This window comes from Cricetulus griseus, chromosome 8, assembly GCF_003668045.3.
Source record: "Cricetulus griseus strain 17A/GY chromosome 8, alternate assembly CriGri-PICRH-1.0, whole genome shotgun sequence".
Lineage (NCBI taxonomy): Eukaryota > Metazoa > Chordata > Mammalia > Rodentia > Cricetidae > Cricetulus > Cricetulus griseus.
Window position 1 is genome coordinate 87,054,458 of NC_048601.1, and position 11,712 is coordinate 87,066,169.

The window sequence follows — 11,712 nt, forward strand, 5'->3', positions numbered from 1 at the left end:
AGACACACATATGCACACACACACACACACACACACACACACACACACACACGCTCCTTGTGGTGTTCCGAGTCAATGCTGCATCCTATTATTCTAGGCCTCTGAACCTCACCCTAAGCTGACCTCCAGCAGACTAAACCTTTAAACCCACGTGATTGTTCAATCTTATAGGGATAAACTCACACTATTTTTTTTTTTTTAGCTGCACAGTACTTGAAAACATTATCTTTATTCTTACACATTTATCAAACTGCAACAGTCTGGGCCCAAGCAGCTTGTGGGAGAAGTGCAAAGCATTTGGCTCTGTGCTCAGCAAACTCCCAGGCCAGAGGGTCAGAGGGCAAGGCTGCCTCTCTTTGGGATTCTACCATCTTCCCCCACTGCCTCCCGCTGCTCCTGCAATCCCTCAACTAAAACCCAAATGTCACTGCTCATTTTTTCTTTTAAACAAAGCATCTCAGATATGCATTTTGTGAGTGCCCCAGCCTACCTTTATGCCCTTTGTGCTTTTAAAAGCATTGGATTGGATTTGGGATTACAGTGTTTGATCTCAGGTCTCTCTGTTAATAGAAGTTGGGGATTGGGGTGTCTTGGGAGTACTTTAATGCAGCTAATACCAGACAGACAGTAAAATCAATACTTTCGGAGCTAGAAAGCAAAGAGAATGCAGAAGGCTGGGTGAACAGAATGATGGGGGATTCTCAAATTTCATCTTGTGTCCTATGAGACATGGCCTGTGTCTAAGCAGAGCCCTTCCAAGTGCCCAGTGGCAACTAACCTCAGTCATTTCCCTGAGTGATTCTCCATTTCCATGCCCCATCATTTCAGCTTGGTTCAGAAGCTCATTTTCCCATTTCATCTTGCTACCTTTTTTATCAGAAATAGCAGCCAAAGCTTTAGTCTCTTGTAGGAACTTACACTGTGCCAGGCAACACTGAGACTGTACTAAAGTAAATTTACTCATTTAATTTCCAGCATAAGGGTATAAGGGCCAAGATGCTTAGGCCCATTTTCTGGATGAAAATACTGAGGCCCTGGGAGGTCACATAATTTGCTGAAGGACACACATCTTGTATCAGTAGCAGAATCCCACAGTCTGCGGCTGAAACAAGTCCTGACCTTGTTAGCTTTAACTGGTCTCAATATTCATTTGCCCCACAGATCCCCCAAAAATCTCTTTTCTGGAATATTAAACATTCCCATGAAGCAGCTTCCTGCTCTTCTTTAGAATATTACAGCATCATTTAAACACACCGAAATCCTTACCAACATTCAAATTCTAATCCAGTGCTGCCCTTGCCAAGGAAACAATCCCAAACTTCCCACTGGCGGAACCCCCCCCTCCCCGTACCATTCTTCATTGCACTTACCACTGTCTTAGTGGAAGCAGAGACAGTTCTGATTCTCCATTACACCAAGAACGCAGGCAATTCCCCCTGTGCCTGGGTTACCTTTGGTTCCCCCTGCAAGTCTCTCATGGGATTCCTTGCTATAGCAGCCACTGAACTCATACAAGGTTCTAGAAAGCCCTAGCACATGAAGGGAACCAGAAGTCTGGAGAAAGGGGAGCAAAGGTGTGCCAAATGAGGGGGGTCTCCTACTCAAGCTATGATCATCACTGCCTACACCCCCGGCTTCTCAAGGCCAGGACTGCCCAAGGCCATTTTCTCCTAATGGCTCCTTTCCCTGGTGCAGCCCTGAGGTTCAGGGGTTTTCATTCATCAGGGGATGAATGGGGGTTTGGTATACCTTACAAACATTTCCAGTTTTAGCCTAAGGGCAAAATGTTGGAGGCCAGGGATAAAGACTTTTCTCAAACCTTCATTGCTAGTAAATGAACAGAGACCTTGTGACTGACGTAAAGAGCCAGCTCTTGAGTGTGTGCGAGGCAGTGTGTGAGTATACCATTTGAGAATCAGACTGACTAACTCTTTATACGGCAAGTGGGTAGCAGAGTCTTCTCTTTGTGGTGGGTTTCTGCTTGAATACAAGATTTAATCTTTTTTCTTGCATGTGTGTCATTACTTATAACCAGCGATTTTTATTTCTATTCATGACAGTGACTTCTTTTTCAGACAGTTTCCAGATCATTTACGCAAAGACAAGATGCATTCAGTCATGGGCAGGGACCACAACACTGTCCTTCTAAAGTCCTCTTTACAAGGACTGAGTGTTAGCTCCCCAGGGGAATGATAACTCTGGGGACACTCTGAGTTACCCTCTTACTACAGGAAAAGAATGGTTACCAGAATCTCTTGGTGACCTCCTGTTAGGAAATGCCCCCATGGACAGTTTGTCTACACATCTCCAGGGAAGCGCTCCAGTCCTTCCCTTCCCCCACAGCACACAGCAGGAGTTGCTGTCCTCAACACTTGTCTCCATCTGGTCTATACATTTGAGATTGGGCACTTTTCTCTGTATGTCCTATTTAAACCTGGGATTCTCCCTGGGCCAGCTCAGTCTTTATTTTGAGGGGCTGTGCTGTGTGCTGGAAGCTGTTTGGCAGAACCCCTTGGCTCTCCTCACAGGATACCTGTAGAACTCCCACTGTGATCACCTGAAGGTCATTGCCTAATATTGAGCAATCTGCCACCACAGGGGCTTGCCTGGCTTAACTTAATACCATAACATGTGTTTACTACATGCCAAATACTACGCTAGGTACATTCCATGTTTGGATTCACTAAAGGCGTGTGAGCCTACAACGCAGTCCTTCCATTCTACAGAGGGGGAGGGCACATGAACTACGAGCTCAAATACTTTTTGCCCAAGGTCCCAAATCTGGCAGGCAGGCAGGCAGGCAGGCAGGCAGGCAGTCTGTTGGCATATCTAAGGAAGTGTGGGCTTCTTCTACCAAAGGACAAATTTTATTTTTTATTGTGGTAAATACACATAACAAAGATTGACTGTTTGACCACTTTAGCGTAAGCAGACTGGCTGGCATAACGAGGGGCTTTTGCCCTCCCCATGTCCTCTAAGAAGTAATGTTTGCTAAAGATGCTTGGCAACTGGTGAGGCTATGAATACATGAGAAAAAGCTTACCACTTCCCACTCCTTTCCCCCCCTCCTATAAAGAGAGTTAGAATTCTATTTTTAGAGTTTCTCTTTGTTCTTTCTCTCCATGTTCAGCATCTCACACCCAGGAAGGCCTCCGGTAATAGGAAAGCAATGGAATGTTGTCTGATGAAGAAAAGACAGGACAAGTCAGGGGCTGAAAAGATGTGAGTAACAGCCATTGGGGGCCCCAGCATCACGGAGGAAGATGGGACCTTAGAAGGTCAGGAGCTCACTGGCTGCTGCCCCACCCACTCCTGACAGGCCCCTTTAGGCCTCTAGGAGTCACAGCCTTCTGCCTTTCCTGCAGATTTCTGAAGTAGTGACTTATCACAGGCTCATTATTTCCCCACAGACCCCAAGTGTGTCCCGGTGAGGCATTTTAAAGGGGCTTGCTGAAAAGCATCACCACCTGACCTGTGACCTCAGCCCATGTCTGTACTCCTGGGCCCTTTATACTCCTCTGTCTTGTGTCTGAGTCTTCCTTAAGTGTTTTCAACCCAAGCAACATCCTGTCTGCAATCACTCACCTGACTTGCTTCTGCTGCCAAGACGAAATTCAGTATTACACATGCTGGCCAGGGAGCCACAGGTGGCTCCAATACCTTACTGGTATTGGTGGCAATTAGAGTATGTCTGAGGAGAAATAGGTGGTGACTTATTAAAGGCCTGAATGTGGAGCCAGTGGTTCTATTTCCAGCATTCTTAGATAGCTCTGAAGACAAAGATTTAAATAGACACACAGACACACACACAGGGGTGGGGGCGGAGAGACAGGTTTTCTGTGTGTGTGGTGGGGGAGAGAGAGAGAGAGAGAGAGAGAGAGAGAGAGAGAGAGAGAGAGAGACAGACAGACAGAGACAGAGACAGAGACAACCGAGGGAAGGAGGAGAGAGATAGACAGAGAAAGACATAGAAAGAGATTAACTAAAGCTATAATATTGAGCAATGGGAAAAGGCCAAAACATTCCATATAGGAAAAAATGGTAAATAAATGATGGTTCAAGTGTGTAATGGCATATTACATAAACGTTAACCAAAGTGATCAAAACACCGCAATGATGAGAGCATCTTTCCTGCATACTATCAGGGGATGAGCAGGCTGTTGAACCAGATACAGGAATATTCTGCATTTTGTAAGAGAAATGGACCAAAATATTTCCCTCATCCCAAACTGTGGAACATAATATCTCTGGGTGGAGAAATTGTCATAGGCCTCTATTATATATTTGGCATTTTCTACAATTACAACTTAGTTCTATTAAATAATGATCATTTAAGAAACTATATTGTACCGAATTTGTTAGTCACGTGGACATTTGATAAGCTGTTCGTATCTGAACTATGGTTGGCATCCATTCTAAAATCTCTTTTTCTTCAGGAGAAGGAACCCAGGGTCTGTGGCCTCTTTCCACACAGCTATTGAACTAGACCCAGAAACAGATCTAGGCCTGGAATCTCCTGCCTGAAAGTCAGGTGGCTCCTCACAGAGACAGCTATGGAGATCCCTGGGAGAAGGTGAGAGGTGTTGGTGCCCGACCTCTCACTTCCTGGTTCACTTTGTATAACGCCTGAGATTCTGCATCCTTAACACTCTCCCAGGCGATGCTGTTGTAGCTGGCCCTGGGACCCTCGACACAGGTTTTTTACTCAGCCTATGGCTTTGTCTGATAGCAAGAATAACCTGGGGTCAGGCAAACACAGACAGGCCCCCACCCCCGCCCAAGGCGCTGCCTCAGAACAACCACACTCAGCTTTCTGGAGAGAATGCCCAGTGTCTTAGACATCTCCCAGAGGAAAGTAAGTTGCTTCTGCAATTGAGAGCTCTCACTCACATGCATCTCAAGGGCTTCCGCTCACACAGATTGCTACAAGATATTACAGAATGAATGTAAGAATTGCTATTGAAGCAATGTTTCCTCCCCAAAGGAATCAATACCTTTTAAAAATGAAATTGTGTTTCTACGTATGTGACCCCATCTCACCCCCCCCTTCATGAAACTTGAAACCTCGATCAGCTCTTAAGGAAAAAGCAGAAATCCATACCATAGCATCCTATTGGTGTGGTCTGTCCCCTGCCACCTTTCCGGCCTTTCCTCACCACTCCCTGCTGTTACCTGGCAGACTGCTAACCATATAGCTAGCAGTGTAGTTTTGAAGTTCCAAACCAAGGAACCCCCCAGCCATCTGGCTTTATGAGCTCAGGCACTATGCACACTTTCCATCACAATTAAAGCCCATGTCACGCCACCTGGCACCAAACAGCTACTCACTGCATTTTACCAAAATTGATGAATGCTCACCGCTATAAACTCTCTGGAGGTGAGGCGACCACAACAGCAGTTTACCATCGTCACTACTGAGTTCTCCCCTTTCAGACACTGATACAAAATCCAGGGGGCATGATCTTTGGAATTTTCTCAGGCTCGTGCTGTCCAGTTGCTGTCATTACAAAAGAAGCATTGGAAATGGGGAGGGGGTTCTGTGTGTAGGTCAGGCCCAGAGTCATGAGCCCTAAGGAACAAGCCTAGGTAGGTCTGGGGCTTGAGTAACATCACTGTATCCTGGAAATAATAAGTATACATTTATTTTTAGCTATCTATATCTAATTATCTACGTATTATCTATCTACCATATGTCAATCATCTATCATCTAATATCTACCTATTATCTATCATCTCTCTATCTCTCTATCTGTCATCTTCATCTACTCATCTATTTTTGATGTCTTCCTTCTTATGAGGAAGGCAGAGTCAATGCCATTATTCCTGCCGTGCAGGTGGGAAAGCTGAGATGCTCTTACGCATTCCCTTGGAGTTAGGCTCAGGAACCTTAAGCCCCTTTCCATGGAAATCCCTGGATTCCCAATGTAGCAGATGAGCAATCAACTGACACAAGGAGTAATTTCTCCTCTCCTTTCCTGAGAGTTTTTTTTTATAATAAAAAGATTTCAACACCTAAGAATCTTAACTTGAAAATAACCTGTAGTTCATCTGCGGACTGGATTCCAATGAGTGGCATGTTGCTGGCTGTGGCTTGGCCTTGAAGAAAGTTGTGTGAAAAATGAATACACACATTTTCAATAGTGTTTGTATTTTCATCACCTTTATGGTGATGACTTCTAAGTTTATAAGAAGCCAGTATGCTCTCTTTTTCTCCATACACTATGGTCTCACTACCCACACACCAGGGAGTGAGACCTGGGTGGCCTCTGTCCTCAAAGCTCTAACACATTAATCCCATTGCTGTCATAGAAAAGAACACATTGAAGGCCTGCTGCTAGTGGGAGGGGTTAGAGGGATAGAGTTGGGTCACTGCAGCTGTGCCCTTGAAGGGGACATCAGGACTTGACTTCTTCATTTTCTCTGCATCTTGACTTCCACATGAGCAGCTTTGCTCCACCATGCCCTTTCTCACCAGTACAGGCCTAGAAACAATGGTGCCAAGTGACCAGAGACCAAAACCTCAGCAACCCTGAGCCCGAATAATCTTTTCACCTTAGGCATTTTGTCATAGAAACAGAGCTATCACACCTGCCCACATCCAAGAATACTTGCAACGTGCAATCATTCACCCCAGGAGGACCTGCCTGCAATGAAGCCCTAACATGTCTTCTTGTGCTTTGCTTTGACTCTCTGTGGAGCACCCTTCACCACCTTTCATGGCTGCAGAGAAGATAGACCAATTCATGCTTACTATATGTTTTTTTTTTGTTTTTTTTTCTGTATGCAATACATGTAACATCCTTAAGACATGTGTTTGTGTGTGTGTGTGTGTGTGTGTGTGTGTGTGTGTGTGTGTGTGTGTGTGTGTGAAGGGATTACAGAGTCAGGGATTTCCACTATGGCTATTGCTGTGGCATTTTAGAGTAAGTTCCCATTTCCGTGGACAAGTGAAAAAACAAAACAAAACAAAACAAAAAACCAGAAATACTGAATGAAATAAACCCAGATTGCTGGGTGAGAATCTAAAGTGTGTTGTTTTTCATCAACTATTCCAAGACTGATACTACAGATAACTGAGTACTCTCTTCCACTGCAGGTTAAACCCTCCTTGTTCTTCCCCAGAACCACCTGGAATGTCTGCTTGCTTCTTCACTTGTGGATTCTATGTGTGAAAAAGGAGGGGCCAAAAAAAAAAAGCCACTAGACTGCACACTCATTCCTATGACTGTGGGAGGACTGAGAGAGGCCAGGGTAGGCATCCACACCCTTTCCCCCTGTGCCCTAGCTAAAGCTCAATAATACTGCTTCCAGGGCATCCACTGAAGCATCAGGTTTCAAACCCGACCCAGCTCAGGCCTGGAGTTTCTGCTGACCTCCATCCAGACCTGTGGCCGTGAGGCCTGGCTCTGATGGCACATGCCCTGGAGCCACCCTGATTGTCTTCTAGGACCAATATGAGAAACACAAAGCGCCAAGGAAGGGTCTCAACACCCCTCCTACACCTTGCTTCACTGTTCAGCATAGCATTCACCTACACCCAAGGGCCATGCAGGCTCCTAGTGGACCAGAGAACCTTGGCAGCAGCAGACAGTCAGATTGCTAGTACAAGGTTCTAAGTGATGTGTTTCCCATAGGACCTGTCCAGCTGCTTTTACAGAGACCAGCATCAGCAATTTTGGCCAATAACTGATCTTTCTTAGACACTCTGATGGGGAAACAAAGATACTCCACACTGTGGACAAAGAACTAGGCTACACCGGACAGCTCACACATTTCAGCTGACAGTTGATTTTTGGGAGAAGCTAGCAATGAGCTTTAAAGCTGACGGTGCCCTTAAACAATATCTTTAATAACCTTAGCCAGATTTCCCAAGTGCTGAACCTACTGAAGACAGCAGGGTTAGCTTTTAGGAAATGAACACTGTCTAGTGAAGCTCTTGGAAGTGTGTCATAACCCTTTCGCTAAAATGCAAGCAAACCTTGTGCACTCTGAGGGGGAAAGAGTGGCCAGCAATTCCCAGCTGCCGTTTTCCTGTGCCCTCTGTCCTTCTCATGTTCTGTATTTGTCTCCTTTGCTTTGCATTTTTGTGTGGTCACGTGACACCTCACCTCTAGGCAAATTGCCTTATGGGTTTTATTACAAAACTTAAGACACTCGGTTTCTGGTTTGACACCTGATTGTAGCAGAACCCAGCTGAGTTCCTCTGACTCTTGTTCCCTCCCTATCACTGTCCCTTAGTTGAGCCACATAAATTTCTGCTGAAAGCCATACATTTGTCAAATAGCATGTTTTGGTGATTAGCGAGAGGCAATTTTCAGAGTCCCATTGCAGAGCCTTGAGCACTTATGGAACACGTTCTCTGCTCTGCAGGTGGAATATGCCTGTTGTCTGTAGGAAATAAAAAATCAAGGTAACCCACTGGTTTCTGTGTGTGAACAGTCCCAGGCTCAAATGATAGAGATGCTTGTTAAGTATTTTTTCACAAATGAAAAACATCTCAGATCCCTACTGTGCTTTGTACAGTGAACAATCACCCAAACAAAACAGCCTTTGATGCTATTCCCAGCTGCGCAGCTGAGACTTTCCCGGTATAGAGAATTCAGTATTCTGAACTGCCTATAGATGCTTGCGCATTCCACAGAGACTCTCAGCTTACTTCTGGCCTCCGTAGTGGGTGCAGACTGGGATTTTCCAATTCTACCATTTGGGAAAGCCAGCCCAACACCAAGTCTATGGCCTTGCTGTCCTGTCCTTTCCCCAAGGAAATCAGTGTGGCTATGCTGCATGGCCACAGCGCCACTGCTCTGTGAAGAGAGTGGGTCATAGCAATATGCAAGGCTGACTCTTCCAGGCAAAGGTAGTTCATTCTGAGAAGACAACCAGCAGTTTGACCTCGGCTCTCTTTTTAAGGCAAGCAAATTATTCTTGGACATTGTGCAAGCATCTCGATCCTTCCTTCCTTTTCTTCCCCCAGTGAATCTTTCTAAAGCAGCTATTGTTTATTAAGCACAAGGTTAGGCAAGTGAACAAGTGAGAGGGTTGACAGTAAACACAGCAGGTGATGTGTTAGAATGCCATCAGGACTATGAAGAAATATAGAACAAAACACAAGAGGTCATCCGGGGTGGATGGTGGGCAAAGAGCTTGCTGTGCAAGCAGGAGGCTCTGAGTGTGAGTCCCCAGAACCCACTGAAAGCCAGGTGTGGTGGCACACATCTGTAATCCCAGTGCTCCTATGGAATAAGAGGCAGATAGGAGAATTCCCAAAAGGTTGAAGGCCAGCTAAAATCTGGACTACAAAAATCCCAGAGCCTGTCTCAGGCAAGACTAAAGGTCAGGGCTGACTCCAAGGTTGTCCTTTGCCCTTCACATCCCAAAATCTCAATCTCTCTCTCTCTCTCTCTCTCTCTCTCTCTCTCTGTGTGTGTGTGTGTGTGTGTGTGGTGTGTGTGTGTGTGTGAAGAGAGAGAGAGAGAGAGAGAGAGAGAGAGAGAGAGAGAGAGAGAGAGAGAGAGAGCAAACTTCAAAAATGCTGAAGGGTTCCCTTCTTGTTTACAGTAGAGTCTGAAGTTAAGCTGTATGGATTGAAATTCCAGCTTCACTTTTTTTCCCTGGTGGAGAAATTCAGCCAAGTGTCTGAACTCTCAACTCCAAGCCTCAGGTTTTCAAGGTTGGATATACATCCCAATAGCAGGTCACTGATTGAGGACTAACAGTTACACTGACTATTGTTCAACCCAGTAACAGGCACCATGTCACATACACACATGCATGTATACATAATTTAAAGAATAAACTAACTTTCACAATATGCAGGTGATAGTTTCAAAGTCTTAGGAAGCTGTTCAACTAAAATTACCTTTACTTCATGTGATATACACAAAAATTTCCCTTCTGGCTTGCAATAATTCCTAAACACAAGGTCATTTTAATTTGATCAGAATCAGTAGAGAGCTAAGAAAGGTCCTGTAAGTATTGTAATATATGTGCTGGTTCCTCAGAGACATTCAGTGGCTGAGTGTGGAGGGTTTTTATTAAAAGCGTAAGTGCCACAAAACAGGCTGCATTGTTAAGTATCATGGGATCAGAAGGAAGAGAGACCAGAAAGATACTTTAGGATGCAAATGCAGACAAACAAATTAGAAGAAGGCTGTTATTACAACTTCCATGCCCCTGGGGATGTCAGCAGGGCTGGTGGCCTCAGTCCTACATTCATGGAAGAGCAACACACAATCCTGAAGCAGGTGGTGGCATGCAGCAGCCGAGCAGCCTCTAAACATCTGGCTGGGCTCAGCATCCTCACTCAGCTTCTCTTGCATGCTTGCCTGGATGCTGCAGGGAGACTGCACTTGCTCCCTGCTCTCCATGCTACCCCAGTGCTTCCTTGGATGGTCTGTGTGTGTGCGGGTGCAAGGTCAAGGAGGCCGGAAGTCAATGCTGGGCGCCCATTACGGTTCTTCATCATATGTTTTGAGACACGGTCTTTCATTGAAGCTGGAGCTCACTGGTTCTCTAAGGTCATCTGGCCAGCGTGCTCTGGGCATCTGTGGAGCTCCATGTCCCCAGTGAGAGGACAGCAGCTGTGTGTGACTAACCCTGGCCCTTGTGCATGGATGCTGGGTTCTAAGGCCCAGTTCTCGCGCTTGTGTGGACACTTTGCTGACTGGCTAACTTCTATACCATACATGATGGCATCAAATTTATTTTATTTAAAATGCTGAGTTATTTCCAGGTATTTTGTGATAAAGTAAGTTTGAAAATTCCATGTATATCCACGTCTTGTAGGATTACATGTTACAAAACTGTTTAAACATATCAGCGCTTTCCAGACTTGTCTGTACCCATGTAAAACCAATAAATATTTAACAGCAATAGCGTTTGGGAGACTCAGGATGGTTATATCTATCAAATACATAACATGGTTTGGTGCCTCCAGCACAATAATGGCTCAGCAGAGTTTTTATGTATTAGGCTTAGCTAAAAGTACTGCTTATCCTGAACAACATACATACATACATACATACACACACACACACACACACACACACACACACACGACAAGATGGACATTGCCTGTAAGTCCTGGGTGACCCTGAGATGGGTGGATATGGTTGTTACTATCTTGTCTCCTAAATAGTGAGTCATTCAGGGCTAGTGGACAAGGATTATTGCTACAGATAACAACCTTTTAGTCAAGTCAGTTGCAGGCAGTGTGGGCAGAGTCACCACATAGTACTCCATGCCAGGTTGTGTTCCAGAAAAACTTGGGCACTGTGCTGGCTATTTTCATGTCAATTTGGCATGAGTTCAAGTCATTTGGGAAGAGAGAACTTTGAGAAAATGGTAGCACTAGGTTGGTCAGTGGGCAAACCTGCTAGGCATTTTCTTAGTAATTGATTTGGATGATGCCACCTCTGGACAGGAGGTCTGGAGGGTATAGGAAAGCAGGCTGGGCAAGCCACAGAGTGAACATCAGCAGGCAGCATTCTTCCACGGCCTCTGTATCAGTTCCTGCCTCCAGGTTCCTGCCCTATTTGGCTCCTATCGGGACTTCCCTGAGTGACAGAGTGTGATGTGGAAATGAAGCGGAAACGAACCCTTTCCTCCCCAAGTTTCTTTTGGTCATGATGTTTTATTACAGTAATAGGAAGCGAATTTAGGTACTTGGTTCCTGTGGGCCCTTCTGAGTTGCCATGATGTCTTGTTGGACAG